The sequence below is a fragment of the Schistocerca nitens genome, chromosome 6, assembly GCF_023898315.1.
Source record: "Schistocerca nitens isolate TAMUIC-IGC-003100 chromosome 6, iqSchNite1.1, whole genome shotgun sequence".
Taxonomy (NCBI): Eukaryota; Metazoa; Arthropoda; class Insecta; order Orthoptera; family Acrididae; genus Schistocerca; species Schistocerca nitens.
In genome coordinates, this window is record NC_064619.1 from 83,708,615 (window position 1) to 83,721,615 (window position 13,001).

The 13,001-nt window shown below is 46.0% G+C and overlaps 1 pseudogene; it reads right to left on the minus strand.

Annotated features, from left to right (window-relative positions):
• Positions 1 to 8,593: 8,593 nt before the first annotated feature.
• LOC126263832 (5S ribosomal RNA) lies at positions 8,594 to 8,711 on the minus strand (annotated as a pseudogene).
• Positions 8,712 to 13,001: the final 4,290 nt, after the last annotated feature.

Consider the following 13,001-nt stretch of genomic DNA (forward strand, 5'->3'; position numbering starts at 1 on the left):
AGAAGAATATAATAATTCCAATCCCAAAGAAAGCAGGTGTTGACAATTGTGAAAATTACCGAACTATCAGTTTAATAAGTCACAGCTGCAAAATACTAAAGCGAATTCTTTACAGACGAATGGAAAAACTGGTAGAAGCGGACCTCAGGGAAGATCAGTTTGGATTCCGTAGAAATGTTGGAACACGTGAGGCAATACTAACCTTACGACTTATCTTAGAAGAAAGATTAAGAAAAGGCAAACCTACGTTTGTAGCATTTGTAGACTTAGAGAAAGCTTTTGACAATGTTAACTGGAATACTCTCTTTCAAATTCTGAAGGTGGCAGGGGTAAAATACAAGGAGCGAAAGGCTATTTACAATTTGTACAGAAACCAGATGGCAGTTATAAGAGTCGAGGGACGTGAAAGGGAAGCAGTTGTTGGGAAAGGAGTGAGACAGGGTTGTAGCCTCTCCCCGATGTTATTCAATCTGTATATTGAGCAAGCAGTAAAGGAAACAAAAGAAAAATTCGGAGTAGGTATTAAAACCCATGGAGAAGAAATAAAAACTTTGAAGTTCGCTGATGACATTGTAATTCTGTCAGAGACAGCAAAGGACTTGGAAGAGCAGTTGAACGGAATGGACAGTGTCTTGAAAGGAGGATATAAGATGAACATCAACAAAAGCAAAACGAGGATAATGGAATGTAGTCAAATTAAATCGGGTGATGCTGAGTGGATTAGATTAGGAAATGAGACACTTAAAGTAGTAAAGGAGTTTTGCTATTTAGGGAGTAAAATAACTGATGATGGTCGAAGTAGAGAGGATATAAAATGTAGACTGGCAATGGCAAGGAAATCGTTTCTGAAGAAGAGAAATTTGTTAACATCGAGTATAGATTTAAGTGTCAGGAAGTCGTTTCTGAAAGTATTTGTATGGAGTGTAGCCATGTATGGAAGTCAAACATGGACGATAAATAGTTTGGACAAGAAGAGAATAGAAGCTTTCGAAATGTGGTGCTACAGAAGAATGCTGAAGATAAGGTGGGTAGATCACGTAACTAATGAGGAGGTATTGAATAGGATTGGGGAGACGAGAAGTTTGTGGCACAACTTGACTAGAAGAAGGGTAGGACATGTTTTGAGGCATCAAGGGATCACAAATTTAGCATTGGAGGGTAGCGTGGAGGGTAAAAATCGTAGAGGGAGACCAAGAGATCAATACACTAAGCAGATTCAGAAGGATGTAGGTTGCAGTAGGTACTGGGAGATGAAGAAGCTTGCACAGGATAGAGTAGCATGGAGAGCTGCATCAAACCAGTCTGAGGACTGAAGACCACAACAACAACAACAAGGTTAAGAAGAAACCATTCACTAAACCTGGCGGTAGCTTATCATACATATAATTTGACAGCCCGTACAGAGTGAATGTCTGTTTTTCTCTGCACTATTACGAATAAAATGAACAAGAATTCCCATTCATCTGTATGAGTTTTCGGTATAGCACCTTAATGACTATCAGTTATATAGTTAGATACTAAAGAGAATTCTGGGGCAGAGAACGACCTATTCCGAGGTCACTATGTAACCCAATATCGCATCTACACCCCTCGGACAAGTGTGGGTGGTAAATTCAATGTCACTATGTAGCTTGTAGATCGATGCCAATCACTTATCCAGCTAACTCTCCCCCCTCCGTTCTTCGCTGCCAAACGCTGTAGGTCAATTGTGTGACTAACAGATGGAGAGAAAATGGTCACCGTCCCCGTCCCCTCCGCCGGCCAGAGTGGCCGAGCGGTTCTAGGCGCTACAGTCTGGAACCGCGCGACCGTTGCGGTAGCAGGTTCGAATCCTGCCTCGGGCATGGATGTGTGTGACGTCCTTATGTTAGTTAGGTTTAATTAGTTCTAAGTTCTAGGCGACTGATGACCTTAGAAGTTAAGTCGCATAGTGCTCAGAGCCATTTGAACCTTTTTTTTTCTATTAACGAAGTTGGAGTAATTTTTGGCTGAACTTCTCCAGATGCCCACACTATAGACGCACATAAATACGAAACATTGGATGTTTAAAAGGCAGAATCGTCCCACTCGCACACCTGCCGCTACAATGCTGCTGGAGTGCGAATGACACAGGCAGCCTGGGGGAGGACGGTAGGTGAGGGAGGGAGTGAAAGTGAGACGGTGGCACCTTGGGCGCTCTCTGTCGCACCAGCCACCAGCCGTCAAAACAACGCCCACATGTGACAGGTAACGCTACTGAGGGAACGCAGGTGAGGACGAGAACGGCCTCTCGAGTGCTGGCCGGCGGCAGTCATAAGCACATAAGCGTACCACACGCTTGACGCAACACCGGCAGGGCACCTGTAGCGAGATGCGGGCAGCAGCAACCTCAGCAAGATGGCTAGGACACAGGATGCGGTCTGCGTTAACTGGTGCATTATTATTATTATTACATGTCTCTCTAATTCTCGAGAATGTTTCCAGTAATGGGTCGTTATTAACATTTAATCACGTTGACATATGGTCGTTTATTCAACAAGCTGTCCAATGCCACTGATCACTTGGCACATATCATAGTGCAAAACGCATCCTCGTGTCGGTTTCTACACTGTACTGCAGATTCTTGTTACGTACAATAGTTCTCTACGAAGAAAACTGGAAACCCAAGTAAATATACAAACTTTTTATGGTCCTTCAATAATACCGTGACTCCTTGTGACACTTTTTCCATTCTTTATTTGTTACACATGTTGTTAGGGTGGGCTTTTGTGAAATTCTTTCGTTGCAGAGAATTCTCGGCGAGTTGCACAAATACCGTTCCTAGTTGGGAGCAAAAGAAACGTGATGCACATTTCCTTCGTAAGTAGTACGCCGCTTTTTTTATTTTTCTTTGCATAACCATGGAAACTACTGCAATTTGCAAACTCACATCACAATGAGCGGTGTTTGAAATTGTGTTACCTACCGAAGTGGCGCTAACAGGCATGATAACATTCGTTTCCTTGGGTACTTTCTTGCCGCCTTCGGATTACACTGACTCTTTCCAGCTTATGTCACTGACAGCGTTCTGTGACGAATTAAGTCAAGAACCTATGTCGCTGGTCTTTGAATCACATACTGAGATTTTTGGACATTGACGAAGTTTCCTATAATGGACAAGAAGCTAAAAAACAGTGCTGAATGTTAGAAGTAGGAGAGAGAGATTTCTTCTCACTGAATGTCGCTGTGTATTTGTATAGTATTTTGTGCAATTAAGGGATGGACACAGCCATATTATACAAGAGTGTACGGACTCAGTCGTAACATCAGAAAACAACCAGGAGTGACATTCCATTTTATAAAATTCAGCATAACGCTGAGTCACAGTAACCGTTTCACAAGAGCGAAGAAAGAAAAAAATCTGTGACTCACTGCATGGCGACTGACACTGGGCACTATTTTGATGGAGGGCTAAAAAAGATTAAAGGAAGACTGCAGCTTAACGTCGCGTCTTCGACAGTGTTATTGCTAGTAACCGAGTCTGATACCACGTTTAAGGATTTTCTTAAGACCTGAACAGTAACAATATTTCTGGGAACAGTAACAGTGTAACATCTACATCTACATCTACATACATCTACACTCCTGGAAATGGAAAAAAGAACACATTGACACCGGCGTGTCAGACCCACCATACTTGCTCCGGACACTGCGAGAGGGCTGTACAAGCAATGATCACACGCACGGCACAGCGGACACACCAGGAACCGCGGTGTTGGCCGTCGAATGGCGCTAGCTGCGCAGCATTTGTACACCGCCGCCGTCAGTGTCAGCCAGTTTGCCGTGGCATACGGAGCTCCATCGCAGTCTTTAACACTGGTAGCATGCCGCGACAGCGTGGACGTGAACCGTATGTGCAGTTGACGGACTTTGAGCGAGGGCGTATAGTGGGCATGCGGGAGGCCGGGTGGACGTACCGCCGAATTGCTCAACACGTGGGGCGTGAGGTCTCCACAGTACATCGATGTTGTCGCCAGTGGTCGGCGGAAGGTGCACGTGCCCGTCGACCTGGGACCGGACCGCAGCGACGCACGGATGCACGCCAAGACCGTAGGATCCTACGCAGTGCCGTAGGGGACCGCACCGCCACTTCCCAGCAAATTAGGGACACTGTTGCTCCTGGGGTATCGGCGAGGACCATTCGCAACCGTCTCCATGAAGCTGGGCTACGGGCCCGCACACCGTTAGGCCGTCTTCCGCTCACGCCCCAACATCGTGCAGCCCGCCTCCAGTGGTGTCGCGACAGGCGTGAATGGAGGGACGAATGGAGACGTGTCGTCTTCAGCGATGAGAGTCGCTTCTGCCTTGGTGCCAATGATGGTCGTATGCGTGTTTGGCGCCGTGCAGGTGAGCGCCACAATCAGGACTGCATACGACCGAGGCACACAGGGCCAACACCCAGCATCATGGTTTGGGGAGCGATCTCCTACACTGGCCGTACACCACTGGTGATCGTCGAGGGGACACTGAATAGTGCACGGTACATCCAAACCGTCATCGAACCCATCGTTCTACCATTCCTAGACCGGCAAAAAATTCAAATGGTTCCGAGCGCTACGGGACTTAACAGCTGAGGTCATCAGTCCCCTAGAACTTAGAACTACTTAAACCTAACTAACCTAAGGACATCACACACATCCATGCCCGAGGCAGGATTCGAACCTGCGACCGCAGCGGTCGCGCGGTTCCAGACTGAAGCGCCTAGAACCGCTCTGCCACAACGGCCGGCTAGACCGGCAAGGGAACTTGCTGTTCCAACAGGACAATGCACGTCCGCATGTATCCCGTGCCACCCAACGTGCTCTAGAAGGTGTAAGTCAACTACCCTGGCCAGCAAGATCTCCGGATCTGTCCCCCATTGAGCATGTTTGGGACTGGATGAAGCGTCGTCTCACGCGGTCTGCACGTCCAGCACGAACGCTGGTCCAACTGAGGCGCCAGGTGGAAATGGCATGGCAAGCCGTTCCACAGTACTACATCCAGCACCTCTACGCTCGTCTCCATGGGAGAATAGCAGCCTGCATTGCTGCGAAAGGTGGATATACACTGTACTAGTGCCGACATTGTGCATGCTCTGTTGCCTGTGTCTATGTGCCTGTGGTTCTGTCAGTGTGATCATGTGATGTATCTGACCCCAGGAATGTGTCAATAAAGTTTCCCCTTCCTGGGACAATGAATTCACGGTGTTCTTATTTCAATTTCCAGGAGTGTACATACATACTCCGCAATCCACCATACGGTGCGTGGTGGAGGGTACCTCGTACCACAACCAGCATCTTCTCTCCCTGTTCCACTCCCAAACAGAACGAGGGAAAAATGACTGCCTATATGCCTCTGTACGAGCCCTAATCTCTCTTATCTTATCTTTGTGGTCTTTCCGCGAAATATAAGTTGACAGCAGTAAAATTGTACTGCAATCAGCCTCAAGTGTTGGTTCTCTAAATTTCCTCAGTAGCGATTCACGAAAAGAACGCCTCCTTTCCTCTAGAGACTCCCACCAGAGTTCCTGAAGCATTTCCGTAACACTCGCGTGATGATCAAACCTACCAGTAACAAATATAGCAGCCCGCCTCTGAATTGCTTATATGTCCTCCGTCAATCCGACGTGATAGGGATCCCAAACGCTCGAGCAGTACTCAAGAATAGGTCGTATTAGTGTTTTATAAGTAGTCTCCTTTACAGATGAACCACATCTTCCCAAAGTTCTACCAATAAACCGAAGACGACTATCCGCCTTCCGCACAACTGCCATTACATGCTTGTCCCACTTCATATGGCTCTGCATTGTTACGCCCAAATATTTAATCGACGTGACTGTGTCAAGCGCTACACTACTAATGGAGTATTCAGACATTACGCAATTCTTTTTCCTATTCATTTGCATTAATTTACATTTATCTATATTTAGAGTTAGCTGCCATTCTTTACACCAATCACAAATCCTGTCCAAGTCATCTTGTATCCTCCTACAGTCACTCAACGAGGTGCGTTTTTTCTCAGCACTCAAACAACAGATCCACCACGTGATGATAAAATATATGTGTAGATGCAGGTGGGTGGATTCCATACACCGAGGTTTGCATTGCTTGACAATGTTACGCAGAACAATGAGATTACCACATTCGTAATTTACACATACACAGGACTGTACTAGGGATACTTTAAGACTGAGCGTTCACATTAACTGTAATTTCAAGAGACGTGTGTGAGAGGATGGCACCGTCAAAATTGTATTTTGTAAGCCGTTTATTCCTTAGACGATGGATCGCATTTCCTTAAGATTCTGCCAGAGAGCCCCAGCACGGCATCCTGTTCTCCATACGAGTCGTATTATGGAAACATTGTACATTAAGCTGTTATATGCTTGCTACTGATTCCAGTGGTTTACTATCAATAGCGTAATCGAGCAGTAATGGACTTCTTTTTCTGTTTATATACACAATATTTTACATTTGTTTAGAGCCAGCGACTACATCAGTACTCGATCGTATGCAGTTCTTATTTGTGCATTTTGTTATGGCCTACTGACGTTGCAACCCCCCTGTAGCACCGTCTACATCTACGTCTAACCGCGTACTCTCCAAACCTCTATGCGGTGAATCTCGGAGTGTACGGTGTAGTAGTATTGTTGATTTCCTTTCCTATTTCAATCCTACATACTGACTGAGGAAGAATAATGATAGTTGTTGTCTTTCCACGTGCCCTAATCACTCTTATGGTTTCTACGCCGGACATACAACGGCGGTGACATAACAGAATATTATTACCCCTTTTTCCGAGCTTTTTCCGTTATGTGTTTATGTTTTAAGCAGACACGTATATTTCATCTTTGTGCGGTAAAGCAAAACCTACAGCAAAGCTCCATGTACTTGCACTGTGTTTTTGGGATTATGATTCCCCTTGTCATATGGTGCCCCATCGAACACACAGGACACACGTTGGGTATATAATCAGCCATATGCTGTAAGAACTGGTGCCACCCACTTTACAACGGTGTCTAGTTCATATGGAAGAGCAAACCAAAGACTGCAAAGCACTTACAATATGTATAAAAGCCTAATATTGTATAACAAATTGCTCCTGGTGTAAAGTAACAAGCCACAAATTTGTTTTATGTTACTTTAAATCATCTTGAGGTTGAAGCTCTTCTGCCCGTGTTTGTCTGCCAATATATTTGTTTTTGGAGAGGTTCACCTTGAGCAAAGCACAATTTTTATTTTCATTCCGCGGACATGTTTCGCCGAAGTTTCAGCGTAATTAGGGTTTCTTTATTACCTTCTACAAAAGAGAAAAAATGCTCTTTACTAGTTGCACAGTAGGTTTTTAAGGCAGTATTTACATGTTTGTTACAACATACTCTGAGTATTCTGAATTTCAAGTTATTTAATGCAGTTGTTTTGTTTCGCAGTTTGTCACCTGCAACCATATTGGACTTAACGTGGAACAGATATTTACTTCGAAAATGTACGACTGGGCATGTAATGGTTATGCCTACCGTTAACTAAAGTTGTGTTTTACTCAAAAACAAGTCTTTGAGTTACTTTATTCGGAAAGTGACGTTATTGGGTTTGAATTTTTCACAATTCATCATCTCACGGTTTTTTCATGCTTTCATCAAAACAAGTTATATATTGGTTTCCTGTCAGTTGCCCTAGGCTAAAAACAAAAATTCGCTATAAGAAACATGTAACTAAACTAGTTGCGATACAGTTTTGTGTTGGAACGCAAATTACGTGAAACGTCCATCTGATGCATTTCTTTTAGGAGTTTCCTTGAAATGAAACACATTGTCAAGGATGTTTGTATTTTCGCAATCAAAATGGTTCAAATGGATCTGAGGACTATGGGACTTAGCATCTGAGGTCATCAGTCCCATAAAACTTAGAAGTACTTAAACCTAACTAACCTAAAGACATCACACACATCCATGCCCGAGGTAGGATTCGAAACTGAGACCGCAGCGGTCGCACGGTTCCAGTCTGTAGCGCCTAGAAGCGCTCGGCCACTCCGGACGGCTTTCGCAATCACATACGTTGTTTTGCATTGTAAAACACTTTCGTCTGGTGATATAACGAATTTTCGATGTCCACCACATGTTTCGATTTACAACAAAGAGTTTACAAACTACATGGGTGTCAAGGAAATGCAATGCACTAGTACGAAGATATAGCATATTTTAGGAAAGGAAGAGTAAATTACAGTTCTGTTTAATTGGAAAAGTATTTTATATTAAATCTATGGCATTAAATGCAGACAGAAACGATATATCGACCGGATTTTGTGAACTACAGCATTTTTAGCTCTATCGTTGTATAAAATAAGTTTTGTTATATATATATATATATATATATATATATATATATATATATATAAGCACTCCGTCGTCAGGCCACAAGTGGCCCATCGAAACCATCCGACCGCCGTGTTATCCTCAGGTGACGATGTGGATAGGAGGGGCGTGTGGTCAGCGCACCCCTCTCCCGGTTGTTATGATGTTATTCTTTGACCGGAGCCGCTACTCTTCGGTCGAGTAGCTCCTCAATTGGCATCACGAGGCTGAATACACCCCGAAAAATGGCAACAGCGCATGGCAGCCCGGATGGTCACCCATCCAAGTGCCGGCCACGCCCGACAGCGCTTAACTTCGGTGATCTGACGGGAACCGGTGTATGCACTGCGTTAAGGCCGTTGCCATGTATATCGGTGCATGGAAAAATCAGCTTAAGACTTTCTGGTAAATGGAGAGCACGTTGCCATGTTTTTGACTGGGATATCTCGGCCGTGAAGCTACAATCCGACAGCCTACAGTGGCTGCGCGTGTTCCCGCGTCGCGTGCAACACGGGCCGTGGAGCAGAAGCGCCGCTTCGGACGAATTCCCTTCCCTTTCGACGCTTCGTACTCACAGCGTGCCGGGACTCCTTGAGGAGAGTTTGGTGGTTTTCTCCTTAAAGGTTGCCCCCTTACGACAGTTGTCTATTAGCACGACACCATGGCAGTCGCAAAGAACCATTCAGCATCAACTCGCCGGTCGACAGTTCGGTCTTCGCCTTTTTCAGCGGTGGGGAATCGACACGTTTCCTCGGTTTGCTTTGCTCCTCTATCTCGAAGTCAGTCATACACCCAGCATTCATGCATAGTGATTAGACGGGTAGAGAAATCGGCGGGCTTTCTGAAAGAGAAGCCCAGCTATCCGCACTGTCTGACATACCCAGAATGTCGTGCAAGATGTGGAAAACTTAGCCGTCAGTAATTTCGCTTTCTACGCTGTCTGCTCGCTAGTGATATGCAGACTGTAGAGCACCGGCCCCAATTCCCCAACGACCGCCGGTTCTACCCGCGTTGTGTCGCATCGCCCTTCCACATTCAAACCAAATGGACCACAATGAAATTGTCTGCATTACCTAACCAACTTCTTATGCGTTGGGGCATTGTTGTCGTACACTCCCATCAACTCCATATGGATTGTTGATGCGTTGTTCTCTTCAACGAATCAGCGTGCGGCACTACATTCTTTCAAATGGACAACGCCATTTTGTTTTGCCTCCCTGAGCGCCGTGCTACAGTAGTATGTCGCGGGATTTTCAGTGTGTACGAGGGCTTTGCACATGTACCTTCAAATAAAACTAATAAGAAATTAATTACCTTATTTCATTTTTTCGAGCTGATAGTTAACACTCCTTGATTAATCATCGTAACTGTAAAATTATATCGTTTCACGTCAGTGTTTTATCGCAGTTACGGCCCACGAAACGTGGAGATAACTAAACCGTCGGGTAGCGTGAAAGGAAGGGTACGAGGAAAGATATTCCTCTGATGTCAACTCCCTGAAAATGAAGTGCTCAGCAGTATGCACAAGAGTGACAACGAAGCAAACATTCTGCCCTGTGCGAGCGTTTCGATACCTGCACGTCGCGAAGCTCAGCTCAGAAGAGGGCGCCCGAAGTTCTCGGTCACCTAGCGCGTAGTAGCGGCGCGTGTTTACGTTAGCGCCGGCGGTGTCGGAGGCCACACAGTGCACTGCTGTTATTGCGTTTGCTGAGCACACCGCAAACACGAGGCGGCCGCCGCCGTCGGCGGATTACTGCTGAGGGCAGCGCCTGCCCGCACAGTAGCTGGGCCGCTCTGGATCACAAGAGCCAAGACTAAGCCGGAGAGGCTGCCCGCTGCGCAGAATTACTTCCAGAGCACACGGGGCGGTCGCCGACCTGTGCTACTCGACGTAGCCCGCTATTTCTCTCGCTCTCTCCCTCTCTCTGTTTTTTCTCAAGCAAGCACTCCTCATTCAGAGCCACTCTCCGTTCGAGCAGCACCGGAGCGTAGACGGTTTGTTCGTGCATTATTTACGAGCTTGCAAGTAAAACCGAACTGGGTATTAAGCATCGTCTGCGTTCTTGGGTAGTTTAATACAAACTTATTACGTGTTGGTGTATCCACGAGGCACAGTCTCACTAACTATATACTTTATTTACACGTCGAAACAAATGTCCTACAGCAGACGACATTCCCTCAAAATTATTGAGGTACTTGGGGAAGCCTGCCATGACGAAACTACGAGGGGCGTTCAAGAAGTAATGCAGAAATTTTTTTCTGGCAGCAGCTTGGTTTTATTCCGGATTCCAATATACCATTTTACAGCCCAACCTTATGACTTATGACTTTAAGAGCATATGGACTGTCAGACCAATTGTGTGATTGGATTGAAGAGTTCCTAGATAACAGAAAGCAGCACGACATTCTCAATGGAGAGAAGTCGTCCGAAGTAAGAGTGATTTCAGGTATGCCGCAGGGCAGTGTCGTAGGACCGTTGCTATTCACAATACACATAAATGACCTTGTGGATATCATGGGAGCTTTTTGCGGATGATGCTGTAGTATATCGAGAAGTTGTAACAATGGAAAATTGTACTGAAGTGCAGGAGGATCTGCAGCGAATTGACGCATGGTGCAGGGAATGGCAATTGAATCACAATGTAGACAAGTGTAATGTGCTGCGAATACACAACAAGAATGATCCTTTATCATTTAGCTACAATATAGCAGGTCAGCGACTGGAAGCAGTTTATTCCATAAATTGTCTGGGAGTAAGCATTAGGAGTGATTTAAAATGGAATGACCATATAAAATTAATCGTCGGTAAAGCAGATGTCAGACTGAGATTCATTGCAAGAATCCTAAGGAAATGCACTCCGAAAACAAAGGAAGTAGGTTACAGACCACTTGTTCGACACCTGCTTGAATACTGCTCACCGGTGTGGGATCTGTACCAGATAGGGTTGATAGAAAAGATACAGAAGATCCAACGGAGAGCAGCGCGCTTCGTTACAGAATCATTTAGTAATCGCGAAAGCGTTACGGAGATGACAGATAGTCTCCAGTGGAAGACTCTGCAAGAGAGACGCTCAGTAGCTCGGTACGGGCTTTTGTTGAAGTTTCGAGAACATACCTTCACCGTGGAGTCAAGCAGCATATTGCTCCCTCCTACGTATATCTCGCGAAGAGACCATGAGGATAAAATCAGAGAGATTAGAGCCCACACAGAGGCATACCGACAATACTTCTTTCCACGAACAATATGAGACTGGAATAGAAAGGAGAACCGATATAGGTACTCAATGTACCCTCCGCCACACACCGTCAGGTGGCTTGCGGAGTATGGCTGTAGATGTTGATATAGATATGGCTCCGAAACACTATTTTTCGACATAATCTCTGCCTTACGCCACCTTACTGGGAGCGCCTAGATTCCGCATGTTGCAGCTCTACGTCTGAGCCACCGACTTGCTGCATCAATAACCTCTCCAACATCCACGTACTGCTTCTCGTGGAGTACATGCTTCATTGGGCCAAAAAGATGAAAGTCGGAAGGTGTGAGATCTGGGCTGTAGGGTTGATGAGGAAGAAGAGTCCACTGTAGCTTTGTGAGCTCCTTTCTGATGTCCAGAGGTGTCAGGCCTTGCTTTGCCATGGAGAACGAAGAGTTAGTTTGCATTTTTGCAGCGTTGACCACGCCGAAGTCGTTTCTGCTTTGTACGGCTTTGAACACAATGGTAAGGAGAGGTAGCAGTAAATGTTGTTGTAGGAAAGCTGGACAGGAGCAGAAATAATTGGCGAGCGTGTTAGCGCAGCAAACAGATTTACACTACTGGCCATTAAAATTGCTACACCACGAAGATGACGTGCTACTGACGCGAAATTTAACCGACAGGAAGAAGATGCTGTGATATGCTAATGATAGCTTTTGAGAGCATTCACACAAGGTTGGCGCCGGTGGCGACACCTACAACGTGCTGACATGAGGAAAATTTCCAAGCGATTTCTCATACACAAACAGCAGTTGACCGGCGTTGCCTGATGAAACGTTGTTGTGATGCCTCGTGTAAGGAGGAGAAATACGTACCATCACGTTTCCGACATTGATAAAGGCCGGATTGTAGCGTATCGCTATTGCGGTTTATCGTATCGCGACATTGCTGCTCGCGTTGGTGGAGATCCAATGACTGTTAGCAGAATATGGAATCGGTGGGTTCAGGAGGGTAATATGGAACACCGTGCTGGATACCAACGGCCTCGTATCACTAGCAGCCGAGATGACAGGCACCTTATCCGCACTGCTGTAACGGATCGTGCACCCACGTCTCGATCCCTGAGTCAACAGATGGGGACGTTTGCAAGACAACAACCATCTGCACGAACAGCTCGACGACGTTTGCAGCAGCATGGACTATCAGCTCGGAGACCACGGCTGCGGTTACCCTTGACGCTGCATCACAGACAGGAGCGCCTGCGATGGTGTACTCAACGACGAACCTGGGTGCACGAATGGCAAAACGTCATTTTTTCGGATGAATCCAGGTTCTGTTTACAGCATCAGGATGGTCGCATCCGTGTTTGGCGACATTGCGGTGAACGCACATTGGAAGCGTGTATTCGTCATAGCCATACTGGCGTATCACCCGGCGTGATGGTATGGGGTGCCACTGGT